General features: G+C 35.9%; 2 long non-coding RNA genes and 1 pseudogene across 3 annotated transcripts in view; 1 reads left to right on the top strand and 2 right to left on the bottom strand.

The window, feature by feature from the left end:
* The window catches only part of LOC127101144 (uncharacterized), a 42,895-nt gene extending 25,776 nt beyond the window's left edge, over positions 1–17,119 (bottom strand). Inside the window, exon 1 of the long non-coding RNA XR_007794575.1 lies at positions 16,971–17,119. This is a non-coding gene — a long non-coding RNA (uncharacterized LOC127101144). The remainder of the gene's footprint in view (positions 1–16,970) is intronic.
* Positions 1–17,867, bottom strand: part of LOC127101138 (LEAF RUST 10 DISEASE-RESISTANCE LOCUS RECEPTOR-LIKE PROTEIN KINASE-like 2.1) — a 46,271-nt pseudogene extending 28,404 nt beyond the window's left edge.
* Positions 16,064–17,113, top strand: LOC127101145 (uncharacterized). Of its 2 annotated transcripts, none has more exons than XR_007794576.1 (2): positions 16,064–16,496; positions 16,892–17,113. It is a non-coding gene; the product is annotated as an uncharacterized LOC127101145 (long non-coding RNA). The 2 variants fall into 2 exon arrangements; XR_007794577.1 differs by having other exon boundaries at positions 16,621–17,113.
* Positions 17,868–24,684: the final 6,817 nt, after the last annotated feature.

The following is a 24,684-nucleotide window of genomic DNA, read 5'->3' as shown; positions in this document are numbered from 1 at the left end:
TTTGTTTTGCACAAATTTTGCATCATTCCGCACGTATTTGGATCCAAACATTTTCCCTATAAATTTTTCCAAAAAATCCCTGCTGCAACTTGAAATTTTTCCAGAAAATTCAACTATCTTGTTTTGAGTTTCAACTTGTTTCAATCCAGTTTCTTGATTCCATTAGCGTCTTCGACATCCTCTAAATTTTTTGCAATAATCCCAAGCTCTGAGACCTTCTGAAGTGCTCTAACCAGATTGAGCTTCATCAACTTCTGATCACCATCTGGATAAGGTAGTTCTGAGCATCATTGAACTCAAACAAGTTACCATAATGTAGTCCTCACTCTTTGATGCTTTCCCCTAACTTATCTAGAGTTGATTGATCGTGTTTATCATTTAATTATATTTTTCGTGGCTTGCTTGCTTCTGAAATTCCCTTTGCTCGATTTAGATAAATGAATTTGGAGCATAAGGTTGATTTCAGGATGAGAAGATAATCACAATGGTGGTGGTCTCGTGTTCTGAATTTACCAAACAATGAAGCTCTAGTGAGACCTCAGCGGAGAGGATGACCGGAGTGTTCCAGGTTGTATGAGTTTGGTCAGACACGTTGGACATTTGAAATGTTCTGATTGGTTGGATTTGAATTGGATTTTGTGTTGCTTGCAGCGCGTTCCATCGTGCTATCCAACCTAAGGAGTGTTGGATTTGCCACGTCAATTAATGAGGCGTGATCCAACGCTCCATGTTTTTTCTGATTTTAATTTTTTTTATTTTTTACTTTTAATTGCTTTTTCTTTTAAAATTCATAGTAATTTCATTTTTTATCCAAAAAATCCCCCCAAAAAATCTAAAATTCTCTTTTATTTTTCTTCATCTGATTTTTATTTTTTCACATTTTATTTGACTGCTTTTCTATTTTTCATGCATTTTCTCTTTTCTTGTTTGTCTTAATTGGTTTAAAAATACTTTTCTGCATTTTTAAATTCAGGAAAAATTATTACATGCTTCTTATTTTATTTTCAACCTTCCATAATTTTCTTGGTCATTTATTTGGTGTTTTGATGGACTTTATGGATTTTTCATTTTATTTCTATTTTAAAATTCATTTAAAAATACTTTTGGTGAATTTTTATTGCATTTAATTGCATTTTATATTTGTGTGACCTTTGTGAACTTCTGTTGGTCTTGGATCATGATGGTTTGGATCATGAGTCTCATCAAACTCAATGGATTAGGTGCTGATGGGGTGAGAACTCTAGTCCACCAAAATGGGTGATTGATTTTGATGATGACTTGATCAAACTCTTGGTCCAATTTGTGTGTGACTTCTCTTGTCTCCTTCTTCTTCATCTCCTTCTTTTCCCTTTGATCAATTGGAGGGTTTATGTCTATCTTGTTTATGATGTTTGGATTGATACTTACTGAACTTTCATCATTTCAAATCTACCTTTTAAGTGATCATGGATCATTTAAGGTACCTTGGATTGATGCATAAGTTTGTCCTAAGTGTCATGGAGTGTGCATTGAAGTAATGAACCATCCTCCTAGCATTTGTGCTTGATCGTCCCCTTTCTTTCTTTTTGTGTGGTATGGCTTTAGGAGAATGATTTATGTAACACCCTTCTAAAATACCCCAAATATTTAATCAGAATAACAAATATGTATCTATCAGAGTAAATATGCAATTAAGGGTGTCACACAATATTTCGCACTATTCATCAAAATAGCTTGTCATGCTCATTTATTTATCAAATAAAACAGTTGCATAATACGCAGCGGATAGAGATCAAATCGATCATTCAAAACATGTCACATACTACATGTAAACTGGTTCAACAAACATCAACAACACAATTAAAATGTTCCCTCCCGATGTTACATCTATCAGAGCATGACCCACTAAGGAGACTACACTAGACTCCAAGCATTAGCTTCTACTCAATCACTGCTCGTTACCTGAAAAATAGTTGTAAGGGTGAGTTCCTCAATCGATATAATAAGCATTATAGAATATAATGTCATGTTAAGTAATTTAACACATTAATCACCCCAATCGTATCACACATTCGGTAACGGCACATCAACACAAATATCATACTCACTATCAACACAATTCATACTCATGCTCAATGCCAACACAACACACGTATAACATTGGAATACATCCATTCATATTATACACTACACATATATTATGCAATGAGACTCCATGCATGCGGTACCGACTATTCGTGAACATATAGTTCAACTTCACCGACCAAATCCAGGTACGGCTACCAAGCTCACTAGTCCCACTCATTTGAGACCTAGTGACTCACATCACTAATTCCTCACCATGGGAATTAGCTACCACCCCAAGGGCCATGCTATGCACGCTAATTCACCTAGCATGCAAACATCAAAAACAGTCCAAATGACTAACATCACTAATTCCTCACCATGGGAATTAGCTACCACCATAAAGGCCACATTATGCACGCTAATCACCTAGCAATGCAACATCACAACAATAATCCGAAATGGACCGATGCTCACTCTCTAAGCCATAAAACAGTCCATTCACAACACATGCATAACATACACATTCACAACGTTATGCATACCATCATACAGTATCAACACATGTATCAACACATCATATCATGTCAAATAATTAAACACAGTATTAACACACTCTACTAATACCTATACTGCTCAAAACAGCGGGAAATAATCCCTACTATATCACACACCGATATAGGCAACCATCGGTTAGGCACACAACATTTTAATTAACAATTTTTCCACTCTGCAACAGTGTTAACCGGTTAACGCCCTGGGTTAACCGGTTAACGCAGCACAAACACGCTTCCTGCCCAAAACTTAACAGTGTTAACCGGTTAACACCCTGGGTTAACCGGTTAACGCAGACAAAACAGCAATTATTCAGAATACATAACAGTGTTAACCGGTTAACACCCTGGGTTAACCGGTTAACGCAAGACAGAAGCTGTTCCTGCGCTAACACAAGGCAGAATGCAGAATTCTCCGCATTTTCCGCCGTTGGAGGACTTCCGGACCTCCGATTCCAATTCCGTAAAAAGCTATACGTTCGGAAGTTCACAACTAACCCAAACACAGATTCAATTACAGCCTAAACACAGTTTTATCCAACATAATCTTCAGCATTCACAATCCCAATTAGGGTCAATTCAACGGTTTATCACTACCCATTACATGCTAATCCATAATACCCATTAAACGACGATAAACCCCCCTTACCTGAGTTAATCCGGCAATCTCTAAGCTCCAAGCTTTTCTCTTCTCCAACCTTTTGCCCTTGCTCTTCCTCTTTGCCCTTTCTCCACTTTCCACTTTTCAGCCGCTTCTCTGTTTCACGTAAAACTCTGTTTACCAAAAAATGGGATTCTTTTTCCTTATTTCACACTTATATATTTTCCAATAATTATTATTCCAAAATAATAATAATAATAATCCAATAATTCCAATTATTTAACTAAATTAATAAATATAATATTAATTTAAATCAAATAATTATCTTATTTTTTTATTGGGGTGTTACAATTTACATATCATTTCTCTAGCATGTATTAACACAAATATTATTATTGACCGGCCTCAAATAATTGATACTTCTACATAATTCTAATTAAGATTGCTTAACATAACGCTAAACTTGTCCCAAAAGTAAAGGCATTTTTATAAGTGAGATTGTAAGTCTTCTACTCTTTATGGTATTGTGTGAAAATATTACTCCTTTTTCCATTTGTGATAGCTAGTGGCATACTTGTTGATTTTGTCCAAGTTGGAGCCTTTTTCATAAATGATGTATAGGTTCATATTTTCATAAGAAAAACCCTAAAAAAGGAACTTGTTTCTCATTATTCATGTACTTGTGGTTACTATCCTTAGCAATGTTGTGGAGTTATGGACTTAGAATTAGGACATTGACATTTTCTCTAGGACTTGTGATTTGAGACCTTGGAATTCATCTAATACCTTTGACATGGGATTTTCTTTTGAAGACTTGGTTGAGTTACTTTGATTTCATCTGACACATGGATTTTATTTTCTTATTTAGCTTGTCTGAGGTTTAACCCAAAGGAGGAAATTCTTGCTTGACTTATGTCATAAGTCTTGTTATCTCTTGGTTAGATCTTTCCTCCCTAGCATTTACTTTATGCTCTATGATAGTGTCTTCTTCTCCTCCCTCTCTTTAATTTTCAAAATCTTCTTTCTTTTTCAAAACCTTCTTGTTTCTAACTTGAACCACTTTCTCAAATAAACCTTGACTTTTGTCAAGTGATTTTTAAAACTTTTTTCTTAATAAATGCTAATCAATCTTAAGCATATTTAGACCAATTTCAAAAGACTAAAAAATTCCTAACTCATTTAAATCATTTTTGTGTCGTTAGTGCACCTTTCCTTTTAAAAACTTTTCTCAAAGTTTAGACGTGAGTCATTTCCATAGTTGAGATATAATTCTCCTATCCCCATAGTATTGATGACAAATCTATTCCATCTATGAGAGCTAGTGGTATACTTGTTGATCTTTATCCAAGTTGGAGCCCTTCTCATGATGATGCAATGTTCTCATACTTGTGGGCGACTACTTGAGTATTCTCCTTAAAATGAAAAAATATCTTTCCATTAAAAATGAATCAAAATAAACACCTCTGTTATTTTTACCACGAACTATGAGGTTTTGATCCTCCATTGCACTTTGTTGGTACGTAGGCATGAGACTTAAAAAGTCTTGGCAAACACAAAAATCATTAAAAAAACATTTCTTTTCTCATCTCTCTAATCATTTGCAAACAATACCCATTTTCAAACCAAAAGGCACATTTTCAAAGAGGTTCTCATGGAGTACCATGGATGTTTAGGATTCTAATACCTTCCCTTTGCATAACTAACCCCTGGACCCTTATCTCTTTTATTAGTTTTATTTTAAAACTTCTTCGGGTTTTGTTCGTACTTTTTCCCTTTTCCTTTGGAAAAAATAAAAGCACAGTGGCGAATCTTACTTTGTGAGTTAAGTTAATCGATAGCTTAATCTCAACATTTTACCGCTACAAAAAAGTTGCGACTTTGCTATGGAACTAGTCCCTAGTGGGTTAAGCACATCTTTGTTTATGTGTATATATCATGTTTGCTGTTGTTTGTTATTGTTTGTTTTGTATGGTGCTTGGTGATCTCTGTGTGGTGAGATGAGTCATATCCCGGACTTGAGATCTCTTATGATAGAATGGTGGTATAGTCATGTTTGGCTTACATGGATTTAATCCTTAATAAGCTGACTTGAGATCCCTCGCTCGGTGTAGACGCCTTTGGGATTACTGATGTCACACGAGTAGTCATAGTTTGCATTACTTTTTCCAACCTGGGAGCCTGAGAAGTTGAGGACCTTAGAACCCTTAACCCATCTTGTCCTTTTAGGATGTAGTGTGGTGGCTATTCAGGTGTAGACTTGAATTAGTTGTTACACAGAACTACACTCGAACAAGTTTCTCTTGAGAATATTATTGGTTGACGACTAGTCGTTTAAGTCGGTAATATCCAAAAGATGGAATTATTACTCTGGGAACTTTTTACAAACTTGTTCTACAGGTGATTATACCCTTGGTACATACATTGTGGGTTGGTTCTTACCATTGGCTCCATGCTTGTGACTCTAAACCTTTGGACCTTGTTTGTGTGCTTTGTGTGATCCATTTTGTTATTGTTGCATCATGCACTCATAACATTCATAAGAATTTTTCCAATTTTCAAGGAACTTAAAGACTCTCTTTACAAACATCACAGATATTTTGATCATGGATATTGGAAAAAGGAATACTCAGAAATATAGTTTCAGATGTCCCAATCTTATGGTATTAAGGAAGCTATCATCTTTTGTGGATGATCCTAAGGGTTTCAGAGACCGTTTTGGAAGACTTTTATTTGTTCTATCTATTCATGTTAAGGATCGTCTTCTTTGTACTTTGGTTTAGTTCTATGATCTTGTTTACTGTTGCTTCATTTTCCCTGATTATTAGTTGTTGCCCACCGTGGAGGATTATGCTTATATTTTGGGTATACTAGTTTCTAATAGAGTTCCTTTTAGTGGGGTGGAAGGAATTCCTGAATCTCGAGTTATTGTTGAAGTCATTCACTTGAGGAAGTCTGACATAGATGTTAATCTCACTGTCAAAGGAGGTATCAGAGGGTTGACTTTGAATTTTTTTATTGAGAAAGCCTTTTATTTTGCCAATGCTGGTAGTATGGTGGCATTTGAAACTATTCTCGCCTTACTCATCTATGGCATGGTCTTGTTTCCCAACATTGACAATTTTGTTGATGTTAATGCTATGAGGATATTCTTGATTAGGAATATGGTTCCAACTTTTCTCGACGACACTTATTTCTCCATTCATCATAGGAGTTCTAAAGGAGGTGGAACTATTATCTGTTACACGTCTTTACTGTACAAGTGGTTTATTTCTCACTTGCCGCAATCTCTCATCTTCAAAGAAAATAAGGGTTGTTTAAGGTGGTCTCAAAGACTTATTTCTCTCACCAATGATGACATAGTTCGTATTCTTCTGTTTACGACAATGTTGAGATTATTGATAGTTGTGGGGAGTTCTCTAACGTGCCTCTTCTTGGCACACAAGGGGGAATCAACTACAATCCGACTCTAGAAAGACGTCAACTTGGGTTCACCATGAAGGAAAAACCTAATAACACTTTCTTAAAAGGTTTATTTTTCCAGGAAGGGAAAGACACTCAAGGATTGAAAGCTAGGATGGTACGTGCTTGACGTAATGTTCATAGGAAAGGAAAAAGTAAGCTTGGATTGAAGAATTGTATAGCTTTGGAGCCTTACACTAGTTGGGTGAAGAAGAGAGCAAAAGAATTCAAGATGCCATACGCTTATGAAAGACCCGTGTCTTTAGTAATGGTCAAATTACCCACTATTAAAGGTGTAACACCCCTTTTTCTACCCCAAATCATTTAGCATATAATCAGAGTAAATAAACACGCATATAAGAAAAGGGCGTCACATCGACGTTTTCGAAACTTAAAACTTTTCAAAAACCAACAATACACCTGGCCAATTAAAGTAACACATTCCAATCATCATGAATATTCAAGCAATATGCGTTCGCAGCGGAAAATAAAGAATACTCATGTATTTCTGATTGTAATCCTTTACATTATTAATAAAATGATATTTTCAATACATCAAAATGTGTTATTCCCATTATGATATTCGCAACAGTGTTAACCGGTTAACACCATGGGTTAACCGGTTAACGCAAAACAGTAAGCTGTTCCTGCGCTAACACGAAAACAGAATGCAGATTTCCCCGTCATCGTTGGAGGACTTCCGGACCTCCGATTTCGATTAACCCACAATGATAAGGATTTCCCCCCTTACCTTGTAACTCTGATGGAAACCTTAACTCCTCTTTACGTTCCCTCTCCTCTTTCTCTATTGCCTTCAATGCTCAAGTGAATTATATCTCTCACTCCCCTCACCTCTTACTATTTATAATGGTATTCTAGTTGGCTTAAATCATTTAATTTAATCACTAGGCCCAAAATACCTAATATTTAAATACCTCTATTTAAATTTAAATTCAAATAATTAACCACTCACTATTCATACCAATTTAATTAATATAATTATTTAATTATCTCTCATAACAACTAAATAATTAATTCCCACACTAATTAAATTAATTAATCTATTATTATACTACCTCACAACCGCTTAATTACTCAACACTCCAAATAATTAAATTAAAATATAATAATAATAATATAAGAATTAATTCTTAAAAATTGGGCTGTTACAAAAGGCATACAGGAGTTGCAAGAGGCTTTAGACATGATGAATCAAGAGAAGGATAACAGGGAAGACAAATTTCACACCCCACGCCTTGAGAAAGAAGAATTGCAAAAGAAGCTAAAGGAAAAAGACGACTTGATAGAATTGCTTAAGCAACATGCTGTGAAGAGATCAAGGGACCAAGAGGATTTATTTTCCTTTAACAATTCATCATCTACTCATCTTCCTACTTCCGGAGTTTAGAAATCCATTGTAGACCATCTCGTGATAGAGAAGGATGTTATGAAAAGCAGCTACGAAAGAGAGATCAAAAGGCTTCGCAAGAAGTACCAACTTGGCGTTGGGTTGTCATCGGACATGATTACATAGATCTAGTTTCTTTCCGTTTATGATCATTGAAATTGTATTTCTGATTGTAATCCTTTACATTGTTAATAAAATGATATTTTTAGTACATCAAAATGTGTTATTCCCTCTATAATGTTTGAAGTTTATGTCTTAAAGTTCCTTGGAAAAAAAATAATAACACTCACATTTGCATTTGCATATCATGCATCATGTTGCATCTTGGTCTTGCTTTGAGTAAGTTTGCCAGGGGCCTTATTTATTTCTTGGTCTTCATCCAGACAAGTTGTCTCACTGGTACGATACTCGAGCTAATCAGTTGAAGAAGATGGATCGCCTAGAGAAAGAGAATCGTGAACTCCGTGAGGAGGTAACAACCTTGAGGGACACCTATGAGAGGCTTACTACTATGATGGAAGCTTTGGTGGCTGCTCAGAATCATCCACCTCCTCTCAGACTCAACTTCAGAGGACCGTGATTTCCAAAATTGTCTCATGCCCATCTATGTGGCTCCCGTCAGTGCTCCGCAACACTACATGCCTTCTAGTTTCCCTTGGGGCATGCCTCCTAACTTTGTGCGTGAGGGGTAACAACATGTTATTGAAGTTCCAATGGCTCAACCTGTTATGTCAGTACCACCTCACGTGGTTCATGTTGTTCCTTATATCGAAGAACTTATTTTTCACATTGACCAAAACGAAATTGTTGGTGTTTATGAAATAATGGAAGAGTTCCAAGATCAGTTTTAGGCTATGCAGAAAGAGATTCAAGCTTTAGGAGGAAAAGATCTGTTTGGAAATAATACGCATGATCTGTGTTTAGTTCCTAATGTGAAGATTCCACACAAGTTCAAGGTTCCAAATTTCGAAAAGTATAAAGGAAACTCTTGTCCTCTTAGTCATCTAGTGATGTACACTCGTAAGATGTGGACTCAGACTGACAATCTTCAATTGTTGATCCACTACTTTTAAGGCAGTTTGACTAGTGTTACTCTGAAATGGTATATGGGGCTCGATAGCACTCAGATCCGAACATTAAATGACCTAGGCGAGGCATTCGTTCGTCAGTATAAATATAATATCGACATGGCACCGAACAGGGATCAACTTCGTGCTATGTCCTGAAAAGATAAAGAAACTTTCAAGGAGTACGCGCAAAGATGGCGCGAGATCGCTGCATAGGTTAGTCCTCAGTTGGAAGAAAAGGAAATGATGAAATTGTTTTTGAAGACGTTTAGTCTGTTCTATTATGACAGGATGGTTGCAAGTGCGCCTATTGACTTTAGTGAAATGGTAAATATGGGTTTGAGATTAGAAGAAGACGTTTGTGAGGGATGATTGAAAGAAGGTGGTTCGACCGATAGTTCTAGAAAGTATGGGAATGGATTACCCAAGAAGAAGGAACATGATGCTAACGTTATCTCGCAAGTGGCGTCTGTAACTCCAGTTATTAATTCTGCTTCGACCGTTCAAGTAGCACCGAGTTATCAACCGCATTTTCAACAATGGACGAATCAACATAATCGTGCCCAGAGGCCCACACAATTTGACCTAATTCCAATGACCTATACAAAGTTATTTCCTCTTATAATTCAGAAGAATTTGGTACAAACGAGAACTCCACCAACTATTCCGAAAGAGCTTTTGTGGTGGTATAAACCTGATCAACATTATGCATTCCACCAAAGAGCATCCGACCATGTTATTGAGAATTGTTTCACTTTGAGACCTGAGGTGAGAAGGTTAATGCAAAGTGGAATTTTTTCTTTTGATGACTCTAGTCCCAATGTATAAGCTAATTCGTTGCCCAAACATGGGCAATGCAGTTGTAAATATGGTCGAAGGATGTCCCTGAAAGTACTGAGTTTTTGACATCAATCTAATCAGAAGATCCTTAGTTAAAATGCACACAACTTTATGTGAGTTGAGCTATTATGAGAATGACCATGCTTCTTGCCATGTTTGTTCAAGAGATCTCCCAGGATGTGTTGTTGTGAAAAGAGACTTACAAGAAATGATGGATCAAAACCGTATTCATGTTACAAGGGATAGAAATGAAGATGAGCATGAGATGAACGTCATAGTTCCCCATTTTAATCTCTCAGAACTAGTTGTGATTGCATATGATGGTCAAAATACTGTTGTTTCTCAGTTGGTGATTCATTTGGCGGTTTCTACACGTTACGAGTCTGATAAAGTTGTGCCTTATAAGTATAATGCTACTATGGTGGAAGATGGTAAAGAGGGGCCTATTCCTGCTTTATCGTCTATTGTAAACATCACCGATGTAAGTGGTGTGACCCGAAGTGGTCGGGTATTTGTTGTTGCAGCTCCTAAGAGAAGATGTTGTGATAGAAAAATCAACTCAAGAGAAAACTTCTGTCATGCAAACTGGCCAATCTAGCAGTGTGAATCAGAACGCTGATTAAGATGAAGTGCTGAAATTGATTAAGAAGAGTGATTTCAATGTGGTAGACCAGTTGTTGCATACTTCGTCCAAGATATTCGTATTATCTTTACTGATGAGTTGAGAAGCTCATCGAGAGGCTTTGTACTAGAGCAAGCCTATGTGGACCACGATGTGATGATCGATCAATTTGATGGTATTGTGGCCAATATTACCGCATGTAACAATCTGAGCTTCAATGATGAAGAGTTGCCCGAGCAGGAGAGGAACCACAATTTGGCTCTACATATCTCTATGAATTGTTCAGAAGATGCCATGACCAATGTGTTATTGGATACTGGTTCTTCTCTGAATGTTCTACCTAAGTCCATATTGTCTAAGGTTTCTTATCAAGGTACTCCAATGATGTTCATTGGAGTCATTGTGAAGGCCTTCGATGGCTCAAGGAAGATTGTAAATGGGGAGGCTGATCTCCTAATAAAGATAGGTATGTGCTTATTTCATATCACTTTTCAAGTGATGGATATTCATCCCGCCTACAGTTGTCTCTTAGGACGTCTGTGGATTCATAAGGCTGAGGCAGTTACATCAACTCTACACCAGAAGCTAAAGTTTGTGAAGAATGGGAAGTTAGTGGTCGTGGGTGGCGAGCAGGCCATGTTGATGAGTCATCTCTCCTCATTTTCATACATTGATGCCGACGAAGTTGAGGGAACATCGTTTCAAGCTCTTTCTGTTAATAATACTGTTGTTAAGAAGAATGATGAACCCATGTCATCCTTGAAAGATGCCCAAGATGTGTTAAAGAATGGTCAATCTGCTATATAAGGACAAGTTGTTGAGCTTGCCGAGAACAAGAATCGAACTGGTTTATGTTTTTCACCCGATGTAACCCGAAGAGATTTGAAGCAAACTCAGGAGGTGTTTCACAGTGTTGGCTTTATTCATTCCAAAGATCAGTCTGTTGCCGCAATTTTAGAAGACGATGAAGAGCAAGGAATGCCAAACTTTGTGACATGTGGATCGATGTGCCAAAACTGGATTGTTGGTGGTGTTCCTTCTGTTATTCACTTATCGAAGTAGTATGTTTTTTGTTATTTTAAAAAATCCTTTCATTATGCCCAAGGTGAAAGTGGATCTATATGGACTTTGTTCAGATTTTTCATTATCATTATTAAAATGTTATTTCGTTTATCCATATTATGTTTTTCCTTTTTACTTTTTCTGGAAAAAATTGTAACATAAAAAACAAGATGATAATCAATTTTATGTTTGCATCACAATGTGCGTTTATTTGTTCATATTCTAAAATCAAGCTAACATCATTGTGCAGATTAATTGTTAAACCCATTGAAAATAATGACCTTATGCCCTCTCCCAACTTGAATTTCCTGTGTTCGAAATGGAAGAATAGGATGATGAAGAGATTCCTGATGAGATTTCTTGGTTGCTTGAGCACGAAGAGAAAACCATTCAGGGTCATAAAGAGCCGTTGGAAGTGATTAATTTGGGTTTTGAAGAGAACAAGAGAGAAGTCAAGCTTGAGGCACTGAATTGTCCAGATGTTAAGAAGAGGATGGTAGAGCTTCTTAGAGAATATGTGGATGTGTTTGCTTGGTCTTATCAAGATATGTCAGGTCTTGGTACTGATATTGTGGAGCATCGATTGCCTTTGAAGTCATAATGTTTGTCGGTTAAGTAGGAGTTAAGAAGAAATCAACCTGATATGGCTGTCAAGATTAAAGAAGAGGTGCAAAAGCAGTTTGATGTTGGATTCATTGTTAATGTTGAGTATCCTCAATGGATGGTCATGTCTGTTCCAAAGAAAGATGGTAAAGTTCGGATGTGTGTTGATTATAGAGACTTGAACAAAGCTAGTCCGAGAGATGATTTTCCTCTGCCACACATTGACATGTTGGTAGATAATACAACTAAGTTCAAACTTTTCTCCTTTCTGGATGGGTCTCTGATTATAATCAGATCTAGATGACACCCGAGGACATGGAACTGACAATATTTATTACACCCTGGGGAACATTCTGCTATAGAGTGATGTCTTTCGGTTTAAAGAATGCTGGTGCAACGTACCAAAGAGATATGACTACTCTTTTCCATGACATGATGCACAAAGAGATAGAAGTATATGTTGATGATATGATTGCTAAGTCGAAGACTGAAGAAGATCATGTTGAGTATTTGTTGAAGTTGTTTCAGCAGTTGAGAAAGTTTAAACTTCGGTTGAATCCTAATAAATGTACATTGGTGTTCGTTTAGGAAAGTTGTTGGGTTTCATTGTCAGCCAGAAAGGTATTGAAGTAGATCCTGATAAAGTCAGAGATATTCAAGAGATGCCTGCACCAGAGACAAAGAATCAGGTCAGAGTTAAAAATCAAAATACATTAATTAATATAGGCTTAATTAAAAATCAAAATACTTTAATTAATGTAGCACTTTTTATGGGGCAGAATGTCTTAAATATATCTATACGAATTTTAATAAATTTGATTGTTATTTATTATTGATGCAATAAAGTTATTTATTATTGATGCAATAAACCATATTTGTTGGATTTTGGACTGTAATTAAGTAGTCATTTGTTAATTTTCTTCTTCCTTATTTGTTTCAATTTCATTTTAATTTTCTTCTTTCTTATTTGACAATGAAAAATGGAATTTCTAAAAACAGTAAATGACTAGTTTATAAATTTCTTGGACTATAGCTAACCATGTCGATTGAAATATTCTTTGTTTTTGTTTTATTAAATTTTAAAGTAGGCGTGTGATTGTAGAATTATGAAATAATAGAAAATAGAATTCAATTGCAACAAATAATTATGAATATTTTGCATGTTTCTTTATTTGTTTCAATTTCATTTCAATTTGATTTATTAAGTATTTGAATTAATACTACTATTTGATAATGAAAATTGAAAGTTTCTAAAAATTATAATCAGAACATTCAATGATCTAGGTGAGACATTCGTTCGTCAGTATAAATATAATGTCGACATGGCATCGGATAGGGATCAATTTTCGTGCTATGTCATTTCAAAATTGCTAGTAGTGAGGCTAAAATTGATGATAAAAAAACTTATCTAAAAATCCCAATAAGCTTTTATTCAAAACTGTTACATAGATAGGATGCTTCTGTTAAACGAATTGGTGAATTACGCAAGAAGATACAAAAAAAAATATATGTTTGTGTTCAAAGTAGATTTTGAGAAAATTTTCGATTTAATGTCTTGGGATTTTCTGCTCTATGTTCTAAATCACATGAGTTTTGGAAAGAACTGGATCAAGTGGATTCGAACCTGCGTTTGTTTAATTTCTTTGTTCTTATCAAAGGTAGCCCAACATTGAATTTTGAAGCTTCAAGAGGACTTCATTAAGGTGATATGCAATATTCGTTCCTTTTTATTATTATTGAAGGTTTCTCAGGGCTTATGAGAAAGGTTTCTTTTCCCTTAAATTTCCACCCTTTCAAAGTTACAGATAACATCGTATTTGACTTGTTACAATTTGCAGATGACACAAATATCTTAGGAAATGCTAATTCGGTAAATCTATATTCCATTAAAGCCCAATTACACGATTTTGAAAAGGTCTCCGGTCTTAGCGTTACCTTCCACAAGAGCAAGGTCATGGGGTTTAACACTTTAAAGGATTTTTAGTCGGCAAGCTCGAATTTTCTATCTTGCGAAATTAGCTCTTTTCCATTCTCTTTCCTTGGCTTACCAATTGGAGCCAACCCTAGAAGGAAATCACTTGGGATCCAATTCTTTTAAAGCTCTATCTTTGTCGGGCTTCGTGGAGAGGTAAATTTGTTTCTTTAGAAGGGCGTGTTACTCTCATAAATTTTGTTTTAAATTCACTTCCGTTGTCCTATTTATTCTTTTATAAATGTTCAAAGATAATTCTCCAAGAAATAGTGCAGATTCAAAGTGTCTTTTTGTGGAATAATGTAGAAAAAAAAGGCATATTAACTGGGTAGCTTAGTCCTTAATATGCAAATCAAAATCGGAGGGGGGCTTAGGGGTCCAGAGTTGTAATTGTTTCAATGCAGCATTGTTGGGTAAATGGGACTGGAGGTTTATTTCAGATCGTACAAATATTTGGTTTCCTCTTTTATCTTTTAAATATGATGACATTAAGGGTCAAATTTTAGTCTCCTTCTGGCCGGATAATAGTAAAAGATCCTTAATTTGGTTTAGGGATCTAAGGGTCTCGTTAGGTATTAGGGGTGGCGAAGCAAATTGGTTCGGTAATGGGTTTTCTTGCAAGCTATGTAAGGGTTCCTATATTAACTTTTGGAGAATCGATGGATTGGAGATGCCCAATTGAAGCTGCAATTTTCTAGTAAGTTGGAAAAGGTACAATTTTCTAGACGTTCTATAGAGGATTTGGGGTAGTGGTGCCATGGTGTTTGGTCTTGGAACCTCAATTTAATTTTTATCTTCTTGTGGAAGCTTCTCAGACAGATTTAAATGATCTTCTTCTCATTCTTAATTTGATTCCGAATGTTGTTGACAATTTTTTCTGGTGGAACGACACTGCGGGATTCTCAGTCAAAACGGTTTGTGCAAGGTTAGCTTCTATCTTGTCCGTAGATTATCATCTTGAGGTGGACATATCGTACCTTCAAACTTGTCAGAAAATTAAGTGGACTGCACGTTATAGTTTATCCATTTTATCTTGGTAGGGAGAGTAATTGTGTTGTTTTCTATACATGCTGAATTAATTTTTGGTGTTTCTCATAAAATGAAACATTGAGAACTAACATCAAAGAGTAAATTTAAAATTATTAAAAAATATAATATCAACAATGTGTAAAAATCATGTCAAATGACATACTAACCCCCGCTTATTTTGTTGGGTATGTAATGTGTTAATTGAAAGTTTTCTCCATTTACATGTGACCACCAACTTTATTTTTTAACTCTAGGAAGTAGTTTTACTACTATCAATTGAATAATAATGTTCACTTAAAAATGAAAATACATTAATTAATATAAGCTTACGTTAAAAATCAAAATACTTTAATTAATGTAGCACTTTTAATGGGGCAGAACCTCTTAAATATATCAACACAAATTTTAATAAATTTGATTATTATTTATTACTGATGCAATAAACCATATTTGTTGAATTTTGGACTGTAATTAAGTAGTCATTTTTTAATTTTCTTCTTCCTTATTTGTTTCAATTTCATTTTAATTTTCTTCTTCCTTATTTGACAATAGCTAACCATGTCGATTGAAATATTCTTTGCTTTTGTTTTATTAAATTTTAAAGTATGGCGTGTGATAGTAGAATTATGAAATAATAGAAAATAACATTCAATTGCAACAAATTATTGTGAATATTTTGTATGTTTCTTTATTTGTTTCAATTTCATTTTAATTTGATTTATCAAATATTGGAATGAATACTACTATTTGATAATGAAAATTGAAAGTTTCCAAAAACTGTAATTAGAAATGAATTTCTACACGTAATTGCATATATCTAGCATGTTGATGTACAATACTAGTAAATGAAGATGTTGAAACAAGAAAATTGTTCCCCTATAAAAGGGTGAAGCAGAGTTTGCAACATGCATCTCTAATCACTCCATTCTCTCTTTACAATGGTCACTATGACTTCATTACTACAAATTGTTTTCTGATGGCTTTCACAATCACCGACACCTTTTTACATAGACCATATTCTCCACCACCACCACCACCACCATCACCACCACCACCACCACCACCTTCCTTTGATCACTTTAAACTGGCTCTCACATGGCCACAAACATTTTGTAAGATAGAAACCTGTTTCTATCTTTTTTTCCACAAAAAATTGTCATTCATGATCTGTGGCCCAGTAAAAAAGACACTGAGATATATGATTGCAAAGTTGGGACAGAAGGTTCGGTGAACAAGGTAATTTATGTTTTCTTTATTTGATTATGTTTATTTTTTATTTTTTATTTTACAATATTTTTAAAATAGTAACTTTTTTTTTATTTTACCATATTTTTAATTATTTTATTTTTTATGTGAACAGTAGAATTCTCACGGAACTTGTTTAATCCAGATGTTCGAGATTCTTCCTTATTTTAAAGAGTCATTAAAATTTACCAAAGAAATAATATAAAGGATATTCTTGAAAAAAGTAATATTATACTGGGCAGAAAGTTTAAACAAGACCAATTTGTTAATCCAATAAATATTCACATTACCTTATGCCACAAGTTCGATGATAAATTCTACGCTCTCCTTTCACTATTATAAGTAAATTTGACATTTTTTATGCATTTAACTATCAATGTATCTAGTGGTTGTCGAAAGGAAGTTCAATGGAGGCTGACAGGTTCATGAAAGTTTGGAGTTTATTTTATTTTCTTACTACGCAACTTTTGTTTTCTTTTTGGTTTGCTGGATGTTGTTATGGTTCTAAATAAAGACCTTGTTAGCTCTCCATACTTCAGTCTGTAGTCTTTCCCACTTTGTGTGTTAAGATGGAATTTATATGAATACAATATGATGGTTGCTTTTTATTTTATTTATCATTATAATTTTATTAATGTAAGAGCACCAAAATTAATAATACTTGTGTCTCAGTGTGCAATATGAAATATTATTAAAACTCAAGACCTTTGATTGAAAATAAGTCTCAAAATAAAAATTTAAGAATGTAAGGAAGAAAATTAATGATACTTGTTAAACTGAGATGACATTAAAACTGCTACTTTAATTTTAACAATGACTATAGATGTAAAATATACCTCAAGCATAAAACTGAACACTCCCTTGTTGATTGACACACTCAGAATCACAATCTACCTAAGGAACAGTCCTACATTTAAGTTTATCACCTATTGAAACATTGCACATTGCAGAGCTATGTGAAATAGGCAGTGCATATTATCACTTATGGAAACATTGCAGAGCTACGTGAAATAGGTAGTGCACATTATCACTTATCGAAACAATACAAATCATATTTATCACTTATCGAAACAATACAAATCATATTTATCACTTATCGAAACAATACAAGTCATATTAATCACTTATCGAAACAATACAGAGCACATAATCAGTTATTTAAACAATACATAGCACATAATCACGATATTAAAAAGGCAGTGCACATTATCAATGCGAGAGGTAATCAGAACCTGTTAGAAGAACACTTGAGAGATAATTATTTGGCAAGTCTCTGCACAAGAAAATTATTTATTAACCAAATGAAATTGGAAGATCTAAGTGGAAATAAAACAATAGACTCACTCACAGGATGGATCTTGAGGTTTATCAGATTAGTGAGTTACATTGGTATTCTTCATGTCAGCTTCTTGTTGTTGAGTCTCCTACAAGCATATACAACATCATATTCAAAAAATATACTAGTATAATATGATTCCGTCATTACAATCCAAAGAAAACTCATTGTTGCAAAAACTGAAAAGAAGGGGTCTTAGACAAATGAAAAAACCGCATATCTTTTTATTTAAATCCTAGACAGATGAAAAAACCACGTATCTTTTTATTTAAATCCTAGACAGATGAAAAATGTTAATTGTACTATATAAATCAATTCCCAAACACCAAATACAAGACAAAAAAATCATAAGGTATGGACAAAATGAACAAGTTTCACTGATATGTCTTGTAATAACTAAAACAACCATGGAGTAGTAACTGTTAGAGCACTTTTTGGTTAGTGAATATAAAGTTAAAAAGATGGACTTTACACATATAAGCCAAGGTTTTTAACTAGGTTTGATCCATTATAAACAACAACCTAATTATCTTCTGTCTCTGGAAACAAGAACATCCTATGTTTTCCTTTCAAAACTAAACAGGAGGGAGCCAAGGCAAACTACTAGTTGGAAAACATAATTAACATATCAATAATTGATTCTGCCATGAGTTTGCATCTAAGAATTTAGAAATACCATGTTTATATCTAAACTCTAGAGATCGACCGGTTAATTTGAAGTGCTTTCATATAATGTATTACATTCCTCAGTATAACAGTGATGCCCAACCTAATGTATTGCATTCCTCAGTATAGCAGTGATGCCCGACCTAATGTAAAATCCTTCTTTAGTTTTATCTACTTCTTCAACACCCTGACAAATATTATGTACAATATCAAGCATGGCTCGGTTTGAATTGTAACTTGTTCTTCTAGTCTAGAATTCAGAAACACGGGAATTCTGTATGAATCAAAATAGCTTTATAATCGTATCTGACTTCACTATTAAAATCATGTTTTGATAACTATACAGAAAGAGAGAATGCTTCAAACCCATATAATTGTCATATTAATTATAAAATGAAATGTAAATCGTTATGAGAATACCGGATAAACCCCCGAAACTATCCTGATGCTGTTTGGTAGCTTCCATTGGTTCCAAAACAGTTACTTGAATGACTCCCATTGTTGAGTGATGACTTGAGATCCTGCAAACATGTTTTAGAAATTCAAGTCATATTGAAATTGGAAAATTTTGAGAAGATTGAGACTACGACCTAGAATTGAGATGCTCCATACGGCGGTGACACAGAGTGGTCGACGGAAAGTGAAATTCTAGTTATCAGACTTTAGATGTCACACGGGTTGTTATGACATCCAATTCTGCACAGACAAGAATTATACAGAACTTAAAAGTAAGTGCAGTAAATAACACAAGTAATTGTTTACCCAGTTCAGTCCAACATGACCTACATCTGGGGGCTACCAAGCCAGGGAGGAAATCCACTATCAGTAGTATTAATTCAAAGCTAAACTCACCCGTTTACAACTCTTCACTTAATCCCTACCCAATGCAATTTCAATCTTACTCTAAGATCAGAGTTCCTACTCACTCCCCCTCAATCACCTCAGTGATTTCTACCTTTAATCAATATTAAAGACAATTTTGAAGTCACACTTCAAACAACTCTTGATTGTGCTTAACAGCTTTAATCAAGATACACAGCACTCACGCTTAAAAGCTTTGAGCGACACAACACTTACAACTCAATGAACACCCTATGCCAAAGCAATCATCTACGTGATAATGGCTTGGCTTACAAGATATGTCTAATACAAGACTCACAAAAATACAGTAGTGAAGTATGATGGACACACTAAATCTTCACGCCTCAAAATCCCCAGTTCTGAATGAAGGAACGACTTCCTTTTATATTGCAGTACTTGGGCCTTTGCACTTGTATTCTCCTGAATTTAAGGTCACCCGAGTTTCCTTAAATTCCACATCTAGGTTACTAACAAATAGGCTATTTGTTAGGTTCATTAAATGTAGCTTGTATGTTGATTTCCTGGATTTTCTCTCAGCTGTTGAATCCCTGAAGAATAGCCTGAGAAAAAGTTGAAACAGAAAACTGAACAACCTACAATATAGCATATGCTGTCAGGAATGAATGTCACGACATTCAGCTTGACATCAAGGATCATATGCTAAGTCTGTTTTTCCAGAAAACAGACTGTACAATTTTGCTAACCTGTATATGACCAAACTGACCATACTACAGTAACAGCTTACATTAGTAAATGTCAAAGTATCCAATTTGACATTTACACATTTGGCCTTAAGTCAGTTCTGTTATCCTCTTGAAGAACAGACTAAGAAACATGCTGAAGTATAGCAGAACACCACTCTGTCTATTGTTCAGTATATGCTGTCAATGATGAATGTCATAACATTCAGTTTGACATTCAGTCAGTAGGCCTTATGCCAGGTCTGGTATTTCCTTGATAACCAAACTGGAAATAAATATTAAGTTCTAACAGAACACCAGCTGTTCTATTCCTTAGTATCTGCTGATAGGGATGAATGTCACAACATCCAGTTTGACATTCAATAAATCCTGTATTAGCTAATCCTGGAGTAACTACTCAAGTGTGTCATGACATCAGTCAAGACATCAGAGTACAGTTAGATATTCTAACCTACAATGCAGTCACACATACACACCATGTCATGACATCAGTCAAGACTTTAGAATCCAGCTAGTGTTTTACCATATAATGCAGCCCATTCAACACCTACAAACTCCCCCCTTTGGCAAATTTTTGGCTAAAACACTTTGATCCCCATAACAGAGTTCATAGCAGCGAAATCACACATCTAACAGGTAATAGACCTAGCTAATACACTCAGAGTGGCAACACACTCACACACATGGAAGTTAAATAAAACTTCACATAACAGCACACATACAGAAGTTAAATAAAAACTTCTAAATGCAGCACACATACAGAGGTACAGAAGTTAAATAAAAACTTCAACACACATCAGCTGCAGGGGAGGGAATCTTCGAATCTGTCATGAAAGTCTATTTTAACAGACCAATCTGTTGTCTGGGGTATCACCTGTTACTCCCCCTTTTTGTCAAAAATGTTGCCAAAGCCAACAACATAAATAGAAAAAATGACAGAATTACAGACTTGGTTTTACTTCATAGTTTCAACCAAGTTAGCACCCACTTGATCTTGCTTCACAGCTTTGATCAAGTAATCAACCACTTTTGCTTTACTGTAGGTACAGCCATATCAGATGCCATGACTTTGTTTCTGACATCCAGAACCACTCCTGCATGAACAGCATCCTTGAATTCCTACAGGTGCATAGGCCTTCTCACGTTAGGGTGTCTCCTTACCCTCTTATTGCCACACTTGTTGCAAGTGGCATAGCTATGATCTGTTGACCAATCAGAGCATAGTTCCAAACATCAGTGGTTGCTATAAGTTCTCAGAGAGACATATTCCCAGTTTGCCCCTTAAGTTTTCAAACTGAGTAGCATCCAGAGCTTTTGTAATTATGTCAGCCAGTTGAAGTTCAGTGGCTACATGTTTCAAGGTGATCACCTTGTCTTCCACCAGATCTCTGATTAAGTGATGTCTAATGTCAATATGCTTGGTCCTGCTGTGTTGGATGGGATTCTTGGAAATATTGATGGCACTGAGATTATCACAGAACAATGTCATGACATTTTGAGTGACATTATACTCAGTGAGCATCTGTTTCATCCAAACCAGTTGGGAACAACTGTAACACCCCGATAAAATATGATAATTATTTAATTTAAGTTAATAGTATATTTATTAATTTAATTAAATAATTGGAATATTATTGGATTATTATTATTGGAATATAAAGTTGGAATCAGAAAAGAGTCCCATTTGGTAAAAAGGGTTTTATACGTGAAAACAGAGAACACGTAAGGATTGGGAGAAAAGAGAAGAAACTGAGAAAGGGAGAAGAAGAGGCTAGGGCTCAAGAGGAGAATTCACGATTGTTGAAGGTCAAAGGATTTGCCGGATTAACTCAGGTAAGGGGGGTCTATCGTCGTTTAATGGGTATTATGGGTTAACATGTAATGGGTAGTAATAAGCCATTGAAATCGACTCTAATTTGGATGATGAATGCTGCAAATTGTGAACTTATGGATGAATGAGATATGAGTTTATAATTGAAGAAAATTCGTAGGAATTAGATGTAATAAGGTTAGAAATTGTGGAATTGAATGAGTATGATCTGTGTTAGATAAAATAAACGAATGCTGTGTAAAAATTGGACTGTGGAAGGTTGGATTTGAGAAATCTCGTAGCAGAGAAAAACCCATAGCAGATCTGAAATTGGTTTCTGGTCATACGCGTATGACACTAGGCCATACACGTATGAGATGGCCTGGAGGGGAGGAAATTGGTGCTGATACGCGCCATACGCGTGTACCTACGCGTAGTCTGTGAGTGGTACGCGTATGGGGTGAGGCCATACGCGTATGAATGAAGAAGATGATGTTTTACAACGTGGTTTTGTCTCTGTTGGTACGCGTATGGGAGAAGTGGTACGCGTATCATACGCGTATGAGACAGGCTATACGCGTATGGGCAGAAGTTTGATTTTCCTGAGCTGTTGTTGTGCAGTTTTGGTCGTTTCAGCTGAGTGATGTAATTTAGCTGATGGATGATATAGTAGGGATCATTTCCCGTTGTTTTGAGCAGTATAGGTATTAGTAGAGTGTGCTAATACTGTGATTTATTATTTGGCATGATATGATATGATTCTGTGATAAATATGCTGATGATGTATGATGGTATGCATAATGCTGAAAATATATCTATTATGTATGCAATTGTGGATGGACTGTTTATGGCTTAGAGTGTGAGCATATGTCCATTGTGGATTGTTGTTGATGTTTGCATGCTAGGTGATTTAGCGTGCATAGCATGGCCTTTATGGTGGTAGCTAATTCCCATGGTGAGGAATTAGTGAGTGAGTCACTAGGTCTCAAATGAGTGGGACTAGTGAGCTTGGTAGCCGTATCTGGGTTTGATCGGTGAGGTTGAACTATGTGTTCACGAATATTCGGTACCGCATGCATGGAGTCTCATTACATAATGTATGTATGGCGTATAATATGAATGGATGTATTCCAATATTATACGTGTGTTTTGTGTTTGTGTTGAGTATGATTATGAGTTGATGTTGCCGTTGCTGAATGTGTGATATGATTAGGGTGATGAATGTGTTAATTTACTTAACATTACATGATATTTTATAATGCTTATTATATCGATTGAGGAACTCACCCTTACAACTATGTTTCAGGTAACGAGCAGTGATTGAGTAGAAGCTAGTGCTTGGAGTCTAGTGTAGTTCCTTAGTGGGTCATGCTCTGGTATATGTAACATCGGGACGGGATGTTTTACCTTGTTTTCATTTTTTGGTTGTTGAACCATTTTACATGTAATGTGTTACATGGTTTGTCTGTTGTTAGATTTCTATCCGCTGCGAATTGTGCAATGTTTTATTTGATTAATAAATGAGCATGACAGGTTATTTTGGTGAATGGTGTGAAGTGTCAAGTGTGACACCCTGAAATTGCATATCTACTCTGATATATATATTTTGTTGTTTTAATTAATTATTGGGGTATTTAAGTAGGGTGTTACATTAGTGGTATCAGAGCATAGTCGGTCGAGTCGAGTCGTAATTATTCTGTTTCCCTGTATGTGATAGGTGTTATGTACTCCTATCAGTACTTATTGTTTTAGCTTGTTGGATTAACTCAGAATAGCGATGGCTGGAAGAGGTAGAGACGATGCTGCGATTGCTGAGGCTCTGGGTATGCTAGCTGGAGTACTTGGAGGGAATCCGAATGTTGTGGGAATGGGAGCTGCTCGTCAACTGAGTGAGTTCCAGAAGAACAATCCTCCAATGTTCAAGGGAGCATACGATCCAGATGGTGCTCAGAAGTGGTTGAAGGAGATCGAGAGGATCTTCGGAGTGACTGAGTGTGCCGATAACCAGAAGGTCAGGTTCGGTACGCATATGCTGTCAGAGGAAGCAGATGATTGGTGGGTTGCTGCCCGCACTGAGTTGGAAGCTGCTGGGAGTGCTGAGATCACGTGGGCGGTGTTCAGAGAGAGATTCCTGAGGAAGTACTTTCCAGAGGATGTCAGAGGAAAGAAAGAGATAGAGTTCTTAGAATTGAAGCAGGGCAACCGGTCTGTTACTGAGTATGCTGCTAAGTTCACAGAGCTGTCGAAGTATTACACTCCCTATGATGAGGCTACTGGGGAATTTTCAAAATGTGTGAAGTTTGAGAACGGGTTACGTCCCGAGATCAAGCAGGCTATTAGGTATCAGCGGATCAGAGTGTTTTCTGACTTGGTTGACTGTTGCAGGATTTTTGAACAGGATACCAAGGCCAGAGCGGAGAGCTATCAGCAGAGGGTTGATAGGAAAGGCAAGAATCAGAATGATCGTGGGAAATCGTATGCAGCTGGCAAAGGTTTCCAGAGACAGAGTGGGATGAGGAGACCTAGTGGGGGAGACTCCAGTGCCCATGCTAAGTGTTACAGATGTGGTCAGGCTGGACATCGTATCCATGAGTGTACCAGTACTGAGAAGAAGTGTTTCAAGTGTGGCAAAGGTGGTCACTTGGCTGCAGAGTGCCGGTTGAAGACTATGACTTGTTTCAACTGCGGAGAGGTGGGTCATATTAGCCCACAGTGTCCTAAGCCGAAGAAAGAGAACCAATCGGGAGGCAAGGTCTTTGCTTTATCGGGTTCTGAGACTTCTGCAGATGATCGTTTGATCCGAGA

Source organism: Lathyrus oleraceus, chromosome 7 (genome assembly GCF_024323335.1).
Source record: "Lathyrus oleraceus cultivar Zhongwan6 chromosome 7, CAAS_Psat_ZW6_1.0, whole genome shotgun sequence".
NCBI classification, from domain to species: Eukaryota; Viridiplantae; Streptophyta; class Magnoliopsida; order Fabales; family Fabaceae; genus Lathyrus; species Lathyrus oleraceus.
The sequence above is the reverse complement of the archived record's forward strand: the minus strand, read 5'-3'. Positions and strand labels throughout refer to the sequence as shown.